This window comes from Phalacrocorax aristotelis, chromosome 4 (genome assembly GCF_949628215.1).
Source record: "Phalacrocorax aristotelis chromosome 4, bGulAri2.1, whole genome shotgun sequence".
In the NCBI taxonomy this organism is placed as follows: Eukaryota; Metazoa; Chordata; class Aves; order Suliformes; family Phalacrocoracidae; genus Phalacrocorax; species Phalacrocorax aristotelis.
Genome location: NC_134279.1, coordinates 43,310,753 through 43,323,609, shown reverse-complemented (window position 1 = coordinate 43,323,609; position 12,857 = coordinate 43,310,753). Strand labels below are relative to the sequence as shown.

Below are 12,857 nucleotides of genomic sequence, written 5' to 3'. Positions count from 1 at the left end.
CATTTAGACACATAGTATTTTAACCTGAAAGGTCTCTTCCACTGGAAATTTAAATAGATCAGAGTGCGTGAAAATATCTTACCGCATACACTTGTTGCATGCTACAAGGGAGTGGAGTTTCTGTCTGACTCCAAGCTATTAATAATGATTTGTATGGAGACTAAGTAACAGAAAAAATATTTAGGAAAGATTTCTTTGTTCTTATAAGATTGATTCTTTGGTAGGCAACTTTCTTAGTTTATGAAGTAATTTAGAAAGTGCTGTGTTGTAAATTACAAAGTTCAGTACATAGCACTCAGGCTGAGGGCAATTTTGTTATTACGACTGCCTGAGATCTGATAAACTATTATATCTGCCTTTATAAACACATTATTAAATATCACGCTATCACAAACCCAAGAATGTTGTATAAAAGAAACTTGAGCAATTCAACATCCACTTTTTGTCATAAAAGAAGAAATATTCTCTTGATTAGTTTCTATAAAGCATAATAACTGTAAAAGAAACAAGATAATCCTTGTGTAAACAGCACAGGGTATGCGGAGCACAGAAATGGACAGAGGCACAAAGAGCATTCTTGGCTCTAGAACGTGAAAGCGAATTTCTGCTTCATTTAATCTAGTTTAATGATAGTTTTAATTGCAGTATTTTTAAGTCACTGAAAGAAAAAAAAATCTTTATTTTAATCTTTCCTCCTAGGTAGCATCCCCTGGACTGCAGTGAACCTTTGTGTTCATGTGCCCCTTCAGATCTCTCTCTAGTCTTCAACAGTGGAGTTCTGCCTGGGAACTATCGTTCTGTTCTTCATATATCTAGGAAACAAAATGTGGTTTGCCTGTCCTCGGAGTAAGTGTCTACCCTACAGTTCGCTGGCAACACTCCTTACTCCATACAAGATGCGCAACTACTGTTTCACAGCCATGACTGTAAGAAATACAGATTTCTCTCATAATCAGTTGTTTCCCTTCTTTAAGCATTTCCTTCAAGTCAGATGGAATGAATGGATTTTACTTTCTCTTTCTCATTATTTTAATCCTTGATTTTGAAAGCACAAATAGTTTACATTTCTACTGTGACCAGCATCTGAAGCACCATGTGCAAATATTACTTAGTGAAACTTCCTGGGGCCACCTGGAATGAAGTGCTCACCTCTACGCAGATGATCCATGAGAATTCCAAGGAAGCAGAATCAGACATTTTTCAAGATCTGAACAGCTCTCAAATATTACTAATCCTGCCAGATCCCGATGTTTCTTTTGAACTAGAACGCTGGTTAACGAGGTGAAGATGTAAATACTGAAAAGAAATTACTAAATCCTACTTTTTTTCAAATTCCTATGTGTATGTGCACATGCATATGTCTGCTTATCAACTTATATAGGATATAAACAATATTAGAATTTAAAGGCCTGGTTTTGCCTTATTTATAACTTCACAGCATCCATCCCACAAACAGCAGATTTCCTCTAGTAGTGTAGTGGCAATCAGTATTTAAAATGGCCTGGAGGTCTTACAGACCACTGGAAGAGAACCTGCCTCCAAACACCTTTACCTATGATCCAAAGGAAGGACTAATTCATCCCAGTATAGAAAAGTATTTGAAAATGTTATACTCTTTTCTAAAAGACAGATAGATATCAAGGTATTTTTTCACTTAGCCTACACTAATGCTGTATGTAATGTTTCATCTAAGTTTCCATTTATACATCATTTCTGAAACCCCAAATTGCCCAGTGGCAGATTTATAAGGAGTCAGAATAAGAAAAGGACTTTAACTCCCATTATTTACTTCTGGATAGCACCGTACACACTCCTACGTCACATAATGCTTTCTTAGTCATGCGCCACTGCCATGTAGCCTAAGGCAATGTCCTTCCATGGATTATCTTCCTTTTTTCTTTATTCCCATGTTTGCAGGATCAATTCTTCCCATTTGCAACATATTTTTTTTCTATTTAGAGTCAGCCTAACAGGCAAAAGCAACAAAATATCCCGTGGACATACCACCTTTGATATTGATTGCACTTATGTCATCAGCACAGCAATCACTGTGTTATGTGGTAGTCAATACACATTACTTGTTCTTAAACAAGCACACACAGCTTAGCTTCGATATAAGAGAAGCTAACACAGGTAAAAGGGAGGAGGAATCTCTCCCCTGACTTTGTGGAGGAGTTCCTAGCTCACGGTGCCTCTAATCAGGATTAGACGATAGTATCTGAAATGCAGGCAGCTGGGCCTCCATTCACCGCTCTCCCGGTTGCAGCACTGGGTCAGTGAGCTGATAACAGACAAACATTAAAAAGCCTATTGTAGGCACAAACTCGTCTCTCTGGGAGCTGTCTTGGCAAGATGAGGGTGAACCCGGGCCCAATACCCAGGGCCTGAGGATCAGAGAGTGGCACACAATGAGAGTCCCATTACCTACCGAGGTACTAGAAAAGTGTTCCCAGCTGAAAGCCTTTATCCAATTCCAATTGTTGTTTGAACAACAACAACATTAAGGGCAGCATTGTTCCATGTGCTACTGTGTCAAACAATGTGATGCCTGTTTAGAATCACATTTTGTTTCCCGAGTAGCTGGATTTACTGTGGGAGTAGCGAAGCATTTACATCCAGAAAATCTGCATTCCTTAAAGCAGATGTTTTTAATTTTAATAACATCAGCCTATAGAAATGAATATCTGAAATATTCTGATTGCTATGTGCATGTTGCTGTTTAGGAGTAACACTCCATCTTGGTGGGTTTGCAGAAAAATTCAGGAGCCACCAGGAGAAATAAGCTGCTACTAACTGTGCTACCAATAATAATGCTGCATTTTTTTTTCCCTTGAAATCTACTTTAAAATGCCCTCCTGTGCAGAATAATGTCATTTTCTGCATTGTGGATATGCCGCGTTATACACCCATACTTGAAAAATTGCACATGTAAAATTGTTTGCAGTGTGTGCCTTCACTTTTTCACACATGCAGCCCAGATGTGTGCATGCACATATCATATGAAATGGGCATGTAGTCTTTTTACAAGCTAGGACATATCTTTAAGAATAGTACACAAATGGAGACAGGGGAAGCCCTTTGTGGGCTCCAGGGTATGCAGGGCAGAGCTCCTGGCCTCCAGGTAAGCACAGCTGTATGTATATTCAGTACTCATTTTTCCCACTACTCTGTCTGTACTGGAGACTGTAGTCCAGTGCAGAGGTCCTTGAAGTGCTGTAAAACAGTGCTTACAGTGCCTTATTGCAATAGCATAAAGCTCAGCACAGGCTACTTTGCTCAGTGAGAAAAGTACTCTGCCTTCCTATGCAAGGCTGGTACCAGTATATGAGCTAGCTTAAGTGCATACAGATTGTTTCCATTAAGAGTAGGCACATGCAAAACTTGAATTCATACAAATAGGTGCCACTCTGATGAGCAGTCTTGTTGGCTTAAGTAGCACAACACGTACTGATGAGGTCTGTGTCTGTGAGTTTTTGTGATCTTTCTTTTTCCCATGGATGTATTTTATAGATGTTGTTCAATACATGGTTAGGATTGAGATATTTGAACTGTAGATCATTCTACAACATTTCATAATCAAACTAGGGCTCTGAAATCACTTGCCTGTTCTATTTAAAAAAAAAAAAAAAAGAAAAAGCACAGGAAAAAGGCAGGGTGACTTTCATTTAACAATATATAAGACAATTTTTAATTGAAAGGGCTTATGTTTGAAAGAATTCATTTAACTGCATACGCTACCTCTGCTTTCTGCTTTCATAACTGTTAGACTTCCCAGTGACTCGTCACTTAAAGAGCCGTGCTGCGTGCATGTGTGTGTGCTGAGATAGGAAAAGCACTGCGCTGTGAGATTATATGTGAAGCAACTGTTTCAAGCCCTGCGCTTCCAAATCGCTGCAGCCCAGCAGCAAACCACCAGACCTACCAGTGATTCCTCATTCTCTGGGTGACCTAAACCCAGATTTGGGTGCTCAGGGTAAGCGATATCTGGACTTGATAATAAGGAAGAACCAAAACAAGGCATGGAGACAGATAACAAAACATTCCTAGCACCTTAGATGCAAACATGCTTGCATTGAATAGAAGAGGTTTAGGATGTATGAATGCTGGTTTACAGTGGAACATGACTCTGAAAAAGATATATTCCATGAGGCAGATTTTTAAAGGTATTGAGATGCAGAGAGCTGTGTCTTTTGGTTTCCAAAAGTATCCAGGGTTTAAATCCTCAAACGGATTTATATGCCGAACCTGCACTTGTTTCAAGGACTGTTAGACCCTCTGCCACTTTGAAATCCCCCCATCAAAGTACCTATCTTTATTTCAGAATGCGAAAATCTCTAAAAACCTGGCCCTGTGAAACTAAAGCCGTAATTTAGCTCCACGAGTGGACATACGATCTCAAACGTCAGCAGTTTCGGAGTAACTAGGAAGAAAACAGCCTAATGTGCTCGTTATGGGATGGATGGTAAAGCGTTACTTCTGCCTTAATGTTTTGCGTATCAGTAAACTCTGAAAGGGCATTGCCAGTGGCACCATAAATAATCAGAGCGTGTCCCTGCAGTGGCCAGACGTGAATTCCTGCGCCAGCGCTGCTCCCATGGCAGTCACAGGGAGCTTCGTCGTTGAACTTGGGGGGGGGGGAGGAGGACGGGGGGGGAATAGAGTTGGGTCTCCCCAATCTGGGGGGGCTGGAGGGAGGGGTACGGGGTATTCTCTTCTATGTAGGTATCTTCAAATGTACCTGCGAAATAGTTGAGTCGTAAACCCGTTGAATCCTTGTGTTTTTCTGCTAGAGAGAATCCATAAAAAGAGATTTATTGTCATATTTCCCTTTTGTGTTGTACTGTTCCCCTCCATCATAAAATATTCTCGTCGGTTTATAGCAAAGCAAATATAGCAGCTTAGTTCATAAGCACCAAAGTTTCCCTCTGTTACACCCCGGCTTTCAGGCATAATTGTATTAGCTCCTATTTTTGTTGGTACTAGCGGGCGGATTGCTGCCCGGGCCGCAGCAACGGGGCTTACCGGGAGCTGATGTGTGCAGCGGGGTCGTTATGGGGGGATGAGATGGACCCGCACCAGCCCGCAAGCCTGTAGGAACCCGTCCAAGCAGCTTTAACTTTTATTCTTCCTGCCGAAGATTTAAAGCGGCTTTGTACAACAGTCAAACAAGAATAAGCAGCTGTGGAAAATATAACAAATCATAAGAGGGGTTTAACGGAGAGAGAGGGAGCGAAGCCCGCAAAGCAAAGCCAACCGCTTCGAGAGCCCTGCGTGGGGACAGGCGGGACGCCTGCCTGATCCCTGACCCCGGCTTAGGAAGGAAGGGGGGGCTGGGGGGAAATCTCTCGTGCTGGAAAGCCCGTGGCTTCAGAGAAGCGCTGCAAAAAGCCTCGGGCAGCACTTGGACGGGGAGGTTCTACTTAAGATTTCGATTCTTTTACATTTTTCCCCGAAGATCACTCGCGAAGTTGCTCCTCCGGGCGGCCCCGCTCAGCCCCCCCGGCCCCGGCAGAGGTGTCCGCGGGAAGAGGCGGGGGGGCAAGGGGAGCTCGCCCCAGCGGGCAGGTAGCCGCAAGCCGGGCCGTAATTACAAAGCAAACAAGGGTGAAATATTGGATCGGCCTAGCCCGTGACAAGATCCGCGCTTTTTGCCGCCAATTTGTTTGTGGAGCTCTATTTAAAGGCGCTTGATTGAGGAAACGTTGAAAATAGCAGTTAGGGTTTCCCTAATGAGACCTCTAGAGGAAAGCAGTGGCATTCAGGGGGCTCCAGGAGGAGGAGGAGGAGGAGGAGGGGAACCGCTTAACCCTTTCCAGCCGCCCCCAGCCCGGCGGGGTTCCTCCCGGGCGCCGCCGGGGGGGCCGGGGCCACCCTCTCCTCACCCGGAGGCGCGGTGGGCAGCGGGTGCTAGCCCCCACCCCCCACCTCGGCCTTTAGCACCTCGGGCCCCGGCCAGCGGGAGGGGTGGCGGCGGGGGCAGGGCCGGGGCAGGGCTGAGCATCCCCGGCCTCTCCCGGCGGGGGCGGCCGGTGCCCCCGGGCGCGCGGCCCGGCAGGACCGCGGCGTCGGGGCTCTGCTCCCCACCGCCCCCGGGGTTAGTGGGTCGGACCGTCGGGGGGCTGCGGGATAGAGCTTCGCCCCAGCGGCCCAAGGGCGGGCGGGGCGGGGGGGAAAGGGGCCCTTAGAAACGCTGAAAAGACCGGGAATGTAGTGAACAAGATGTGTCACATTAATACGCCCTGCGCTGGGGCCTTGTGACACTCCCTTCTATGTACTCCTCGCTGCCTTTTCTCTTGCTGTGTGAGCCTGCCCCGGCACTCGCTCTCGCAGCCCTACATAGGCTTCCACGGTCAATTAGCGCCTGTCTGAATCCCGTGTTAAATACAAATGAGATCTTTAGTAAAACGCACGTTTCACATTTGGAAAGGTGCTAACGCCTGTAGGAGAGTGTGGGCTGCAGTCCTTTTTCAGGTTTCTGCCTCGAAGCACTAACACTTGGACGATATTGAAAATCCCCCCACTCTCGATTTTAAAATCAGCTTTAGTTCCGAAAAACGGGGCTCGCTTTCGCAACGAAGTGCCTGCAGCCTGCAGGGCCCTCGGATCTTACCTAGGGCAGGTCTGCTCCTCTCCCCGGCCACCGCACCATCTTGTGCACGTACATCGCTGCCAGCGTTTCTGTTGAACGTGTGTACGGGTATATATACACACACACACACACACCTGGACGGAGATCAAAATAATCTTTGAGGGAATACCTAATAAAAGGGGAGCATTGTCTCTTCCTAGAGGGAAGAAAAAATGAAAAGCAGAAAAACAAAGTGGTGACTTAGTAAAATATGTTCCGCACGGTGATGTAAAATATTTATTTTTGTTGTCGCATTTACACCCAACGCTTTGGCCACGGCCCCGTTTCCCTGCAGGTCCGAGGAGGTGCATGACACTCCGTTCTCCACTTCCCGGCTTCTTCAGTCACTTTCCTGAAGAGAAGAGTAAAGACATTTTTTTTTGCCCCAGCTAAAGCGAAGCAAATAAAGATTTTGCGTATCCACGGGTCGCTTGTATCATCTGGAAGAGCAAATTACAGTACGGCCGCGCATTTCTAGTAAAGCCTCCTGCCTTCTGTTTATGTTATGACATTGCTGTTTGTAATTATTTTTATTTTAATTTTATGTCATTTTTAACAGAAGCCAGACCGCTTTTCCCTCCGTCTTTTGTACACAGTGCTCTCTTTCTCGATAAGATGTTCTTTCCTATCTTCTCGTTTTTTCTTTTAAAAATGTTTATAGTTCCCCACCAGCAATTCTCCAATATTTCTCTCTTGTATTTTAAGGACTTGTCCCTGTCTTGCTTTATTTGTTTGTGTGAAATTTAGTTTGAAAGGAGATCAGAGGGAGCAGGAGGGGTTTGTAATAAGAGAATGACCAAGTGACCTAAAGGCTGATTATATGTCATTAACTGGAGACTTGGTGTATCCAAATTACCAAAAAGACCTCACTCAGCCAGATCAATTACACCGAGATACGCATATAGGAACTGAGGTCCAGGCTGATGCTTCTAACAAGTGTGCAGCCGACATCTGCAGGAGTCAGCTGCTAAGTTTTAAGAGCAGCCCGTGCGTTTCGGCCGGTCCGGCGCGGCGGGCGCGGGGTGCGGAGCGGCAGGTACACGGTGCGGGGGGCACCGGCGGGACGACACCGCCGGTTTGGGGTGTGCACTTAGGGAGAAATTGCAGTTAATTGTCACTGCTCCAGAGGGATTTTATTTCTTTTTTTAAAGCCAAGCGAGGTTGCCTTTGATCTATGAACGCTGCATAAACCCCAGCCTTGCTAAATGGAGACTTTCCATGAAGAATGACAATAGAAATGTTGATTTTTGCTAGCCTAAACCCAAAACGACGCCAGCCTAACCTCTGCTTCCTCCAACGCCTGAGTTTCAGATGCTGGAGGAGAAAATATTTATTAATGAAGGCAGTTACATTCGCGAGCTATTTCGCAGCGCCGAGCTCAAGGGCGGCAAAAGATGCTTTTTCCCAGGGACGCAAACAACATTACGTGACAAAAACGCGTGCCTGTCTGTATGCATACATGTGCGTGTTTATACATGCATACGTATAGGATACATATGTGACAAACCCAATAAATAGAGACACGCTGTGCGTTCACTGCAGAATTTTATAAGGTCTTTATTATTGTTCTTCTGACAAAGGGGTCTTGGTTGGAGTTCGTTGTGTTTTCCTTTTCTTTCTGCGAGTCCTGTCTAGGGTCTAAATGCAACTCTGGATCCTCGGTCACAAATATAAGCAATCCTCGAATAATTGCTTACACATGCGGTGGTAAAATGCGCAGGGTCCCGCGCTTACCGCCAATCATTGCGACTTACAAAATGGTCAGTGTCTTGGGTTTTTCTTCTCGTCCCTGCTTTTTTTTTTTTTTTTTTTTTTTTGTATATACAACGGCTGCGAGATTATCATGCCTGAAATATGTGGGCGTTCATTACCGATAATAGTAACGTAAACCAGGGTTCCTCCACCTCCGATGGCAGCAATTAATTCGGGCCTGCTGGGCCCGATTCTGCCCTCTGCCCTGGACGTTGAAATCCAGGTTGTGTGAGCGTAACGGAGGGTATAAGTAGGCCCATTAGGCACAAGTCCTTTTCATTAACCCGCCCTGACAGGTTGACCTTACCTTCAAACGATATTTCTCCGGTACCTCTTTACAAAATCCGTTTTCTTGCGGGTTTACGTTCTTCTGCGAACTCCTAAACCACGGCCCAAGGATAGGACATGTCGCACCCCTGGGACAGGGGCTGCTTCGGCCTCCCCAGATCCATCCGAGAACGATACCCCTTTCTGATACGTTTGGTCCCGGGTCAATGACATCATGCACTCTATAAATTCAAACGCGTCTCGACTTTTCAAGCCGTGCACCGGGCGGCTGAGCGATGTGGTAGGCAGCCGGGCGGGAGGAAGAAGGAGAGGCACCCCGCAGCCCCCGAGCCCCGGCCGCGCACCCCCGGGAGTTTAGGAGCTGCCTTAAAGGGGGAGAAAACCGTCGAGGGGTGGAGGGGTGCGCTTTCCGGCCAGGGCTGCGCCTAAGCCGCGAGGGACGGGGTGCCTTTAGGGTGCTTTTGTGGGTCTGACTGTTTGTTTGCATTAATGAAACCTATAAAGCCGAAGGGAGGACGCGGCGTTGCTGCGGGGAGCGGGGGAGGCGCGGGGCTGGGCTCGGCGCCGGGCACGGCTCCGCTGCCGCCCTGCCCTCACCCCCAAAACCGTCCCGCCGGTATCGGAGGCTCCTCGACAAGAAGGTGCGGGAAAGGAGCAAAGACGGGGCGGCTGGCTGCGCAGGCACCGGCCAGGCGCCTTTATGCCCCCGGCCTGCTCATTAAAGCGCCCGGCGCGGTGGGCCTGCAGCCCTCCCGGCCAGCTAGCCCGAGCGTCCCCAGCAGATGTGGTTTCCGACCACCCAGCGTCGGCACCTCTTCCCCGTTTCCATACGGTTTCGCCTGATTCGGAGAAATTAGCTTAATTTGCAATTTAGCTTAATTCACACAAGCCCGGGACGGGGAGGGGAGGGAGGTGGGAGCAGAGCTCTATTGTTTTGTTATCCCCAAATCCCACCCTACCCGTGGCCCGGAGGAGAGAAGTGACCTGGCGATAAGCGGCCCGGCGGCGGCTGAGCGCCAGGGCAGGGCAGCCGGTGGCCCCGCTGAGCGGGCGCCCTGCCCGCCGCCCCCCGCCGCCCCCCGCGCCCCGGGCTCCGGCGTCCCGCTCCCCCCGGCGCCGCGGGGCACCCACCGGCGGCAAGGGCAGCCCCTTCCTCCCGCTCAGCGCCCCGGAGCGCTGTCGTGCCGGAGATGCAACAACCGTGGGGCAAAAGCAATGTTACAGCCCCCCCCCGGCAAAATAAAATTTAAAAAAAAAAAGCGGAGGCGGGGGGGGGGGGGAGGGAAAGGGAAAACCAGCCTCGGCACAGTCGCCACCAAAATTTCTTAATTACAGCGAGCTAGGAAAGTCCTGTTTGGCAGCAGAGCCCAGATAAATCGCCGCCTAACATGCAACCATTTTGGCAGGGGAATAAGTGACACGAGGCGAGAGCTTTTTTTTTTTTTTTTTTTTTTTAAGCGAGTGATTTGTGCGCGAAAAACAAACTAATCGAATCAATAAATGGAGGATCGGCAAAACGCTGGTACTTTTGCTTTTTTAGCGGACTCTAAGTCTAGTCTTGGGAAAGGTACTTTGGGCTACAGAGGTTTCCAACGCGTTGATCAAACAGAAAAAGCTATAACCCCTGCTCGGCCAGTCTGAGTAGATACAAGCTGAGGGAGGACACAAGAGCTGCGTTTGCCCTAAAAGTCGCTTTATAAAACGCATAAGCAACTGCGGGGGGGATAGGAATTAAAAATATACCTAAGATCCTGCTGGTTCCTTTATCTAGAGACCCTCTTTCTCCAAAGCTAATTAAGCAATAATGATGCTCGCTTTGGAGACTGGTGCTTTGATCGGTATCTCCTGTATCTTTTATTACTTTTTCTCTGCTTCATGTTTTCCGTTTCCTTCATCATTGGAGATGTTATCGGAGTGACCGTAGTGGCTTGCCACAGAGGCTGTCACAGTCGTAGCCCAGCCGGCAGTATATTTGAAAGCTCCTCCACAAATAAGGAGAGTGCAAAGAAACACAACCCTGCTTGCACGCCAATATACCTCTCCGGCCTCGACAATGCCCGCTTCTTCTCCGCCATCAGGGAAAATACCGCAGCAAAATAAAACCGGGGAGCGCTGGGGCAGCTCGCTGGGTTTCCAGGCTGCGTCGCCCGGCAGGCGGGCGGGATGCGCTGCCCGGCGCCCCAGGCTCTGCCCGCTCCCCGCGCCCACGGCCTTCCCGGCGTTTAAAAATCTGCTCTGGAGGCGTGTTATTGCCTTAGGACGGTACAATATATTACACGTGTGTGCATCTATAGATACAGATATCCATCAGTCATTTTAGTACCAGCATGTGTGTGTGCGTCTAAGATGTACGTGTACACACATCGGTTCTACATCTGGACTAGTTTTTCACTTTCGTACTCGGTTTACACCCAGACGCAGACGCGTATGTGTATATACTTATATAAGCGTGCATCTGCCTTTCTGTTCTCCGTGCTCGCCCCCTCGCCGCGTCCAGCTCCGCGCTCCCGGTCCTGCCGAGACGCGGGGCCAGCGCCCCAGCTTCGCCGCCGGTGTTTCCCCGCCGAAGGCAGCTCCCGGGCAGGGCAGCGGGCTGCTTCTCGGCGGGCGGCCTCCTCCGCAGAGGCTGCCGCTTCCCCGCAGGGCTTTCCCCGCCGAGAGCCCGCACACCCACCCGCAAAGCCCCCGGGCCCCAGCGAGCCCCCGCGGTAGCGGTACCTCCGAGGGCGAGCGAGGCGGCCGCCCTTCTCCCCGCCGGGGCCGCTCGGGCTGAGCTCCTCTCCCCTCCCCGGGCGACGAGCTGGGTCCCCACAGAGGAGCTTTTTCGCCTTCTTCGACACCCCCCACCACCACCACCGCCCCGGTGCTTCCCCCCAAGCCGTCCCCAGCGGCTCTGTTGTGGGGCCGGAGGGCGCCCTGAGCTGCTGCAGGAATTGGACTTGCGGTTCTTGCTGCCTCCTTTCGCAGGCTCCTCCATCTCTATCTTTCTCTTTCTTTAATTTATGACCTCTCAGCTCCTGTTGACACAGTTTTCCACACTGCCTATATTGTAGGATTGCATTGTAATATACGCCGAATCAGCCTAGCCGTCAGCCAGCACACATAAGGGTGGGTATTTGATATTTCGCAGCTCTTTAGTAACGCTCGGCTCCATTTGAAGATGACAACAATTCGCCTCGCCTCCAAGTTATCCGTGAATTACAGCTTGAAATCCGTTTTCCCTTTGTAATGTCTTCAAGCTCACCAAAGCAAAACACCTAAACAGCTACGGGAGATTTCCTCCTGGCCTGGCCGTTAAACAAACGTTTAACTATTCCCTTTCGATAACTAAACCTGCTTTCCTCAGATGCCGGTCTTTTTTATTGCAGAAGCAGGAATGCGGCGAATTATGTATATATTTGTTAGTAAAGGCTAGAAAATAAGCTCTGAACATGCTGTAAAATATATATATATATATATATTCGGTTACTTACCGATCAGACCAGTTAAACAAGCGTGAAAGTGCAGGAGCGTAAGTGATTCGGGTGAATACTGGCCGAGGTGCGTAGGCGCAGGCAGCAAGCTGGAAGAGAATCAGTTAGAGTCGGGTTTATTGTTAGTGTCTCAGAGTAATTCTTTCTGGAAGAAAACACCGTCCCTGGCCAAACCCTGGGCTCTGCGCTCCCTCGGCAAGCCGGCAGCCGCCGAGCCGGAGCCCGCCTTTGCTGCCTTGGACCGCCAGCCCGGTGGCGGTGGGGGCAAAGCCGCGGCGTCTCCCTCCTCCCGGGGACCAGGGATCCCTTTGTGTGCATCCACCGGCAGCGAGCGCTGCTGGGGCATGCCTACCGCGGCCGGGCCGCCGGTGCCGTGCCCTCCGACGCTGGTTTTATTTGTTCCTCGACCGGACCGGCGCGAAGCACTTCGTAAAAGCGACCTCGGCGCGTATCAAGCTCTCACATAGATTTTTGCCAAGAGATTCCTTGGATCCATACCGTACCTGGTTTGGGATTATCCGATATTTAAGTTTTAATGGCTTGGTTGGCTTTTTGGTTGGTTTGTTGTTTGGGTTTTTTTTTTTGTTTTGGTTTTCGTTTTTGCTTTTTTTTTTTTAATGCAGATTTTACAGTGAGGCATCTGCTAAACACTTGCATTAACCTCTGCCTCCATGATAATTTTTTCCCCCCTTGTTTTAATTACATTATGGATGCGG

At 48.8% G+C, this 12,857-nt stretch overlaps 1 long non-coding RNA gene across 1 annotated transcript; it reads right to left on the bottom strand.

The window, feature by feature from the left end:
• Positions 1 to 6,825: 6,825 nt before the first annotated feature.
• Positions 6,826 to 12,854, bottom strand: LOC142056416 (uncharacterized). The gene is made up of 3 exons (XR_012660325.1): positions 12,645 to 12,854; positions 12,142 to 12,230; positions 6,826 to 6,980 (listed from the first exon to the last, which is right to left on the bottom strand). It is a non-coding gene; the product is annotated as an uncharacterized LOC142056416 (long non-coding RNA).
• Between the last annotated feature and the right edge of the window lie 3 nt (positions 12,855 to 12,857).